The following is a 6,953-nucleotide window of genomic DNA, read 5'->3' on the forward strand; positions in this document are numbered from 1 at the left end:
GGATTTCTGAGTTCGAGGCCAGCCTGGTCTACAAAGTGAGTTCCAGGACAGCCAGGGCTACACAGAGAAATCCTGTCTCGAAAAACCAAAAAAAAAAAAAAAAAAAAAGTCAGTGATGAAGTCTACCAAACATTTAATGAAGTACTGACAGGCAGAGGCAGGTTTCTGTGAATTCAAGGCCAACCTGGTCTATGTAGTGAGTTCCAGGACAACCCAGGCTACACAGACTGAGTCTCAAAAACAAGAAGAAGAGGAGGGAGAGAGAGGGGGAGGGGAGAGAGAAGTTGAGTAGAAAGGGAGGGAGAGGAGGAGGAAGACAGAGGAGAAGGAGGAGAAGAAGATAGAAGAAGATAGAGAAGAAGAAGAGGAAGAAGAAATAGAAATAGTAGTAGTAGTAGTAGAGAGATGATATGTAAGAACACATTAAGATCAAGCCCAGGGGGCTGGTGAGATGGCTCAATGGTTAAGAGCACTGACTGTCTTCAGTGAGTTCAATTCCTAGCAACCACATGATGGCTCACAACCATCTGTACAGCTATAGTGTACTCATATACATAAGATAAATAAATAGACCTTTAAAAATCTCGGGTCATTTAAAAAAAAAAAAGATCAAGACCAGGGTTGTCTCATGCCGGAGATAGAAAAACTGTTATGCTAATATCTTGTCTGTGCAGCTAATATTAAGCCACCTGGCCACAATGCCTGTGCTATACAGACTTTTGTATGTTCAGGAACAGGCGATACCGAGCATCAAGAGCTGTGGGGATATCAGCTTCTGTGCTTCTAGTGACAAACAGGTTACAATGATGACTGCCCTGTTATCCCATGGTGACGGAGTGCAAAGATGGTGGGGTCCGTGATGGTGAGCTATGGCATGCGCTAGTGACATGCAAGGTGTGGTGCATGTACACACACACACACACACACACACACACAATGGTTATGGTGAGAATGGAATGCTGTGTGCCCATGATGGTGACTGCCTGAGATGTGGTAGCAATCAGTAGGGTGCAGTAGGACCATCGTGTCGCCATGGTGACAGGTGAAGATGCTAAGACAGCAGCACAGAGTTCCTTGTGTTCTACTCTCTGCTCCTGGTCCACATCAAACTCTGTGTAACTCTTCACACTTACTGCTAGACATCCACTACTGGAGATAACAGACCTTTGGAAGTAATGTGTTATATACAGTGAGCCCTGAAATATTGAGTTTCTGTGAGGTGTGCAGCTATGTGAAAGACAAGTGATGGGGACACGCTTGCAGATCCTGAACTCACTAGAGTGACTACAAACGTATCAGAGCAGCACTGTGGTAATTAACAGTGAATCCTTCCATTTATTGACATTCCTCTAGGCTGTGAACACCGTTATGTATAGTCTGTGTTTGTGTGCATAAATGACAATAAAACTGAGGTTTATTAATAATAGATTTAGGTATACTTTGAAGTATACTCAAGTGATTAAAAACACATTTTATATGTTCATTTTTGTACTTAACTTTTTTTTTTTCTTTCTGGTTTTCGAGAGAGGGTTTCTCTGTATAGCCCTGGCTGTCCTGGAACTCACTCTGTAGACCAGGTTGGCCTTGAACTCAGAAATCTGCCTGCCTCTGCCTCCCAAGTGCACTGCCTGGCTTGTACCTAACTTTTAATTGTTTGTTTGTTTGTTGTATTTCTAACCTACATGAGGTTTATTTTCCTCTAAATTGTAACACATGTGTAAAAACAAGAAAAACTGTTAAGTGAAGGGAAGTCATACTTTTACACGTGTGTTGTTTTAAGGGTCGCATCTGAATGTGTGAGCATGCATGCTTCTTTGTTTCAGTATCTGAGGGACTGACCTAGACAATATTTGCCATTTTTCTCTTGTTGTTCCTCGCTGTCCTAGTAGCAGCGAATGGTACCCCATTTTGATTTTTATTTATATACATTTACTGACCACAAATGTTGGACATCATATACTTACTGTTCATTTACATAGATCTGTGGAGAATGTTTGGGATAATTCTACTTTTCCATTAGTTTTATTTTACGTGCATGGGTGTTTTGCCTGCATGTATACCTATATGCTACATGTATGCCAGTGTTCACAGAGGCTGGAAAAGGACACCAGGCCCCCTGGAACTTAAGTCAGAGAGTGTGTGGGGTGCTGGGAATTGAACCTGGGTCCTCTGCAAGAGCTGCCAGTGCTCTTAACCACTGATACATTTCTCTGGTCCTCCATATGTCTTGAAAGACAGAGTTTTACTCTGTGATTCAAGCTGGCTCTAAACTTGAGACCTTCCTGCCTCGGGTTTCCACGCACTGGGATTGCAAATTCACACCATTGCCCCAGCTCTCTACTCCTTCCCAACCTGTGCTGTGTTCTTGGTGAGTCGTAAGTATCTCTTCTAGATTCTGCATACAAAGCATTTATTAACATACTGTTTAAGAATATGTGATCAGGGCTGGTGAGATGGCTCAGTGGGTAAGAGCACCCGACTGCTCTTCCGAAGGTCTGGAGTTCAAATCCCAGCAACCACATGGTGGCTCACAACCATCTGTAACAAGATCTGATGCCCTCTTCTGGGGTGTCTGAAGACAGCTACAGTGTACTTACATATAATAAATAAATAAATCTTAAAAAAAAAAGAATATGTGATCATCTTTTAACTATTTTCTGTCTTATCTTTTGTTTATGTAGTGCTAGGATCTAACCTGGGGTCCCCAAACACACTGGATAAGCCCACTGCCACCAACACTTCTAATCTCTTACCTTTCAAGAAAATCTTGACAATGTCTTTTGATTTAACTATTTAATAATTTTTAAGTTCAAAGCTTTTAGTTTTATAAAATAAAATTTCTTCTGATATTCATGTTTTGGTAGGAATTTAAAAGTACAAAGAAACAGAAGGCAATGTACTGGCTAGTCTTTGTATCAACTTGTCACAGGCCAGAGTCATTTTAGAAGAGGGCACCTCAGCTGTAGAAATGTCCCCATCCCCAGTGACACACTTCCTCCAGCAAGGCCACACCTCCTAATTCCTCCCCCCCCACACACACACACACAACCGGCACCACCAGAGGGGGACCAAAGAGTCCAATGCCTGAGAATATGAGGTATATCTCCTTCAAACCACAGTCCTAAAACAGGCTCTGTAACATGCTATCCGCCTGTCATTTTCTACTTTACAGTCATTAATAATACATTAGCGTGTTATTACTTTTGTTGATTTTGTGTATTTCTGCATCTCATACAGTTTGGTGTTCTTGCTACCACAGCAGTTTGTTTTACGTGCTCGGAACAGGACTGGGGATTGAAGCCTCAAGTACAGGCTGCTGACTAAGAAGACCTCCAAGTAGAAAGGCGATCTAAGCCAGCAAAGAGAAATCATAACACGGGAGAAATGAGAAAATGCAAGGCAGCATGACTTCTCCAAAAGACTGACTGGACCACTGAACTCAAAGACGCGGAAATGGGCAAAACCCTGGGTGAAGATCTCAAAAGTTTACTAGCAAAAATGACCAATGATCTCATGAAGAGTACAAGCAAGCGGATAAATAAAGTACAGAAACGACTGACTCAGAAAGGAAACCCTGCGGCAGAAAGGAGTCACCAAAATGGATGAGAAGATCCGTGATGTGGACGAAAATAGAAAAGTTCGACAAGGAAATAGAGATTCTGAAAGCATCCCACGGTGAAGAGTGCAGCCAATGCCTCAGCCAAGCCAAAGGAGACGCCTCGGGGATAGAGGGGCACAAAGGGGAGATCTGGGGGACCCTTGCAGCTGTAGGGAGTGCTGGGGGTGGCTCAGAACTTAGTGCGAGCTGATCTTTCAGAAAACTGGGTCATCCTAACACCCTCAGTGGCTCAGAACCACCTGGAAGTCCAGTTCCAGGGGATCTGATGCCCCCTTCTGGCCTTCTCAGGTACCACACACATACACGTCTGGTACACCGACATAAATGAGGAGCAGAGTGGGGAACCGGGCGGGAGGCGGACGAAGACACCCGTACACACTTAAAAATAGTTTTAAAATTAAGATTTTTAAAAGAAACATTGTCTTGGGGTGTCTAGGGCTGTGAAGAGACATCATGACCACAGCAACTCTTATAAACAAAAAACCATTTCATTGGGGCTGGCTCGCAGTTCAGAGGTTTATTTAGTCCGTTATGGTCCTAGCAGGGAGCAACCACAGCAGGCAGGCAGACATGGTGCTGGAGAAGGAGCAGGGCAGGCAGCAGGGAGAGAGAGAGAACTTTGACTACTTGTCCTGGCTTAAACCTCAAAGCCAAGTCCTAGTGACGGTCTTCCTCCAACAAGGCCACACCTCCTAATAGTGCCACTCCCTATGAGCCTGTGGGAGCCATTTCCGTTCAAACCACCACAATCATTTACACTTAGGCATGACAAAAAAAAAAAAAAAAGAGTTTACAACACTAAGAACTCAGGGATCCAATCAAGAAACCAAACCTAACAACCCATAGAGCAGACCAAGGAGGTAAAATGTTAAGTAAAGACATAGACAACCGTGACAGGAACCTCAGCAATGAGTCGGGCACAAGGAACTGGCCTAAGAAGGGAATAGATCACGGTGGCTAGCTTTAGGACTGTGGAAGTAGAAGGGAATCTAGTGGTTTAGCAAGGAAGAGGGGAGCTGGGAGGGCGAGGCCTGCCGGTGCCATCTTTGCCATGTTAGGGGGGGCCTGCTAGAGCCCTTCAAAGTGTCGTGCTTAATGCTTTTGCAAAGGACCCAAGTTTTGTTCCCAGCACCCACAGCAAGTGGCTTATGATGAAATATAACTGCAGCTCTAGAGGATCTGATACCCTCTCCTGATTTCCATGGATACCCACATACAAGTCACACACACACACACACACACACACACACACACACAGAGGAAGAGAGAGGGCTGGCGATGTAGCTCACTTTCTAGAGTAGAGACATGGTTTGATTCCCAGCATCACATATGCCAGCTTGGTGGTGCATATCTATAACCCCAGCACTCAGCCAGTAGACGCAGAAGAACGAGAGGGTTCTGGTTATCCAGGGCTAGCGACCCAATCACCAAAGGAAATCTAAGCATGGCAGCACCACTTAGGAGGCAGAGGCAGGAGAATCACCCACAAGTTCAAGGACAACCTGGCTTACATATTGATTTCCAGGCCAGCCAGGACTACATAGCAAGATTCTGTCTCATAACACAAAAATAGAAAAAAAAACAAAAAACAAAAACAAAAAGGGAGCTGGAGAGATGGCTCAGCGGGTAAGAGCACTGACTGCTCTTCTGAAGGTCCTAAGTTCAAATCCCAGCAACCATATGGTGGCTCACAATCACCCATAATGAGATCTGATGCCCTCTTCTGGTGTGATAGAAGACAACTACAGTGTACTTAGGTATTTTAATAAGTAAATCTTTGGGCCAGAGCAAGAGAGACTGAGAGACTCCAGAGCGAGCGGGGTTGACTCAGAGCGAGCAGAGGTCCTAAAAATTCAATTCCCAACAACCACATGAAGGCTCACAACCATCTGTATAACTACAGTGTATTTACATGCATAAATAAATCTTTTAAAACAGAAACAAAAAAAGGAAGCCAGAGGACCACTGTTAGCACCAGGATACTCCTAACCATGTGACCCTTGACCTGCGTTGCCAGGACAACGACCTTCTATCCCACAATCCGCTTGGCTCAGTTCCCGCCCTCACTGGTGTGACGTCAATTTCTGTATAAAGTAGGAAGCCATCTTCTCCTTGCTCTCTTCGCCCTCTTCTCTTCTCCTCCTCTCTTCACCCCGCTCTCTTCTCTTCTTCTCTTCCCCCCTTCCCCCTTTTCTCCTTCTCTTTCTCTCTCTCTTCTCTACTCTTCTACCTGCTTCGCTGCTCCCCATCCCTGCTTAATAAACCTCTCACGTGGAATCACCTTGGCGTGGTCTGCTGTTTGGTTTATCCACTCAAATCATATATATTAATATTGCTTAATAATGCTAATTCATAAAAACCACAACATACTTAAAATATGGTGATAGTTTGTGTATGCTTGGACCAGAGAGGGGCACTATTAGACATGTAGCCTGGTTGGAGTAGGTGTGTTACTGTGGGCGTGGGCCCAAGATCCTCATCCTAGCTGCCTGGAAGTCAGTCTTCTGCTAGCAGCCTTCAGATGACTACGTAGAGCTCTCTGCTCCTCCTGCACCATGCCTGCCTGGACGCTGCCATGATCCTGCATTGATGATAATGGACTGAACCTCTGAACCTATAAGCCAGCCCCAATTAAATGTTGTTCCTATAAGAGTTGCCTTGGTAATAGTGTCTGTTCACAACAGTAAAACCCTAACTAACACAAATACTAAAACCTGTAAGGTTAAAAAAAATTTTACTGGAAAACTATTCCTTAGGAATAGAAATATGGGACCAGTCTCAATGTCTGCCATCAGATGGGTGAATATAGAAAATATGATGCATAATTACAGAAGAAATTTATTCAGGTATAAAGAACAAAATTATGATACTTGCAAAAAAATCAGAGAACAGTATGTTAAACAGAGAAAGGCAAACTCCAATGATCTAATACCACATTTCCTCTCAGATGGGGAAGGTGGATTTAAATTTACTGCCCACACACACACAGTATGCAAGTAAAAGGGAGAATAAAGACGAGGAGGTCTAAGGGGAGGGACAAGGAGAAAGGGAAAGGAAGAAAACTGGGCGGGTCAGGAAGCTGATGGGGGGGGTCAGGAAAAGGGGGCAGAAAGGCAACTGTGACAGGGCAGGAAGAGGGGACAGAAGGGCAACTGGAACAGGGGCAGGAAGCAATTGAGGGACAAATAAGAACAAAGTGTGGCCGGGCGGTGATGGCGCACGCCTTTAATCCTAACACTTGGGAGGCAGAGGCAGGCAGATTTCTGAGTTTGAGGCCAGCCTGGTCTACAGAGTGAGTTCCAGGACAGCCAGGGCTATACAGAGAAACCCTGTC

The sequence above is a fragment of the Mus pahari genome, chromosome 15 (assembly GCF_900095145.1).
Source record: "Mus pahari chromosome 15, PAHARI_EIJ_v1.1, whole genome shotgun sequence".
Classification (NCBI taxonomy): Eukaryota; Metazoa; Chordata; class Mammalia; order Rodentia; family Muridae; genus Mus; species Mus pahari.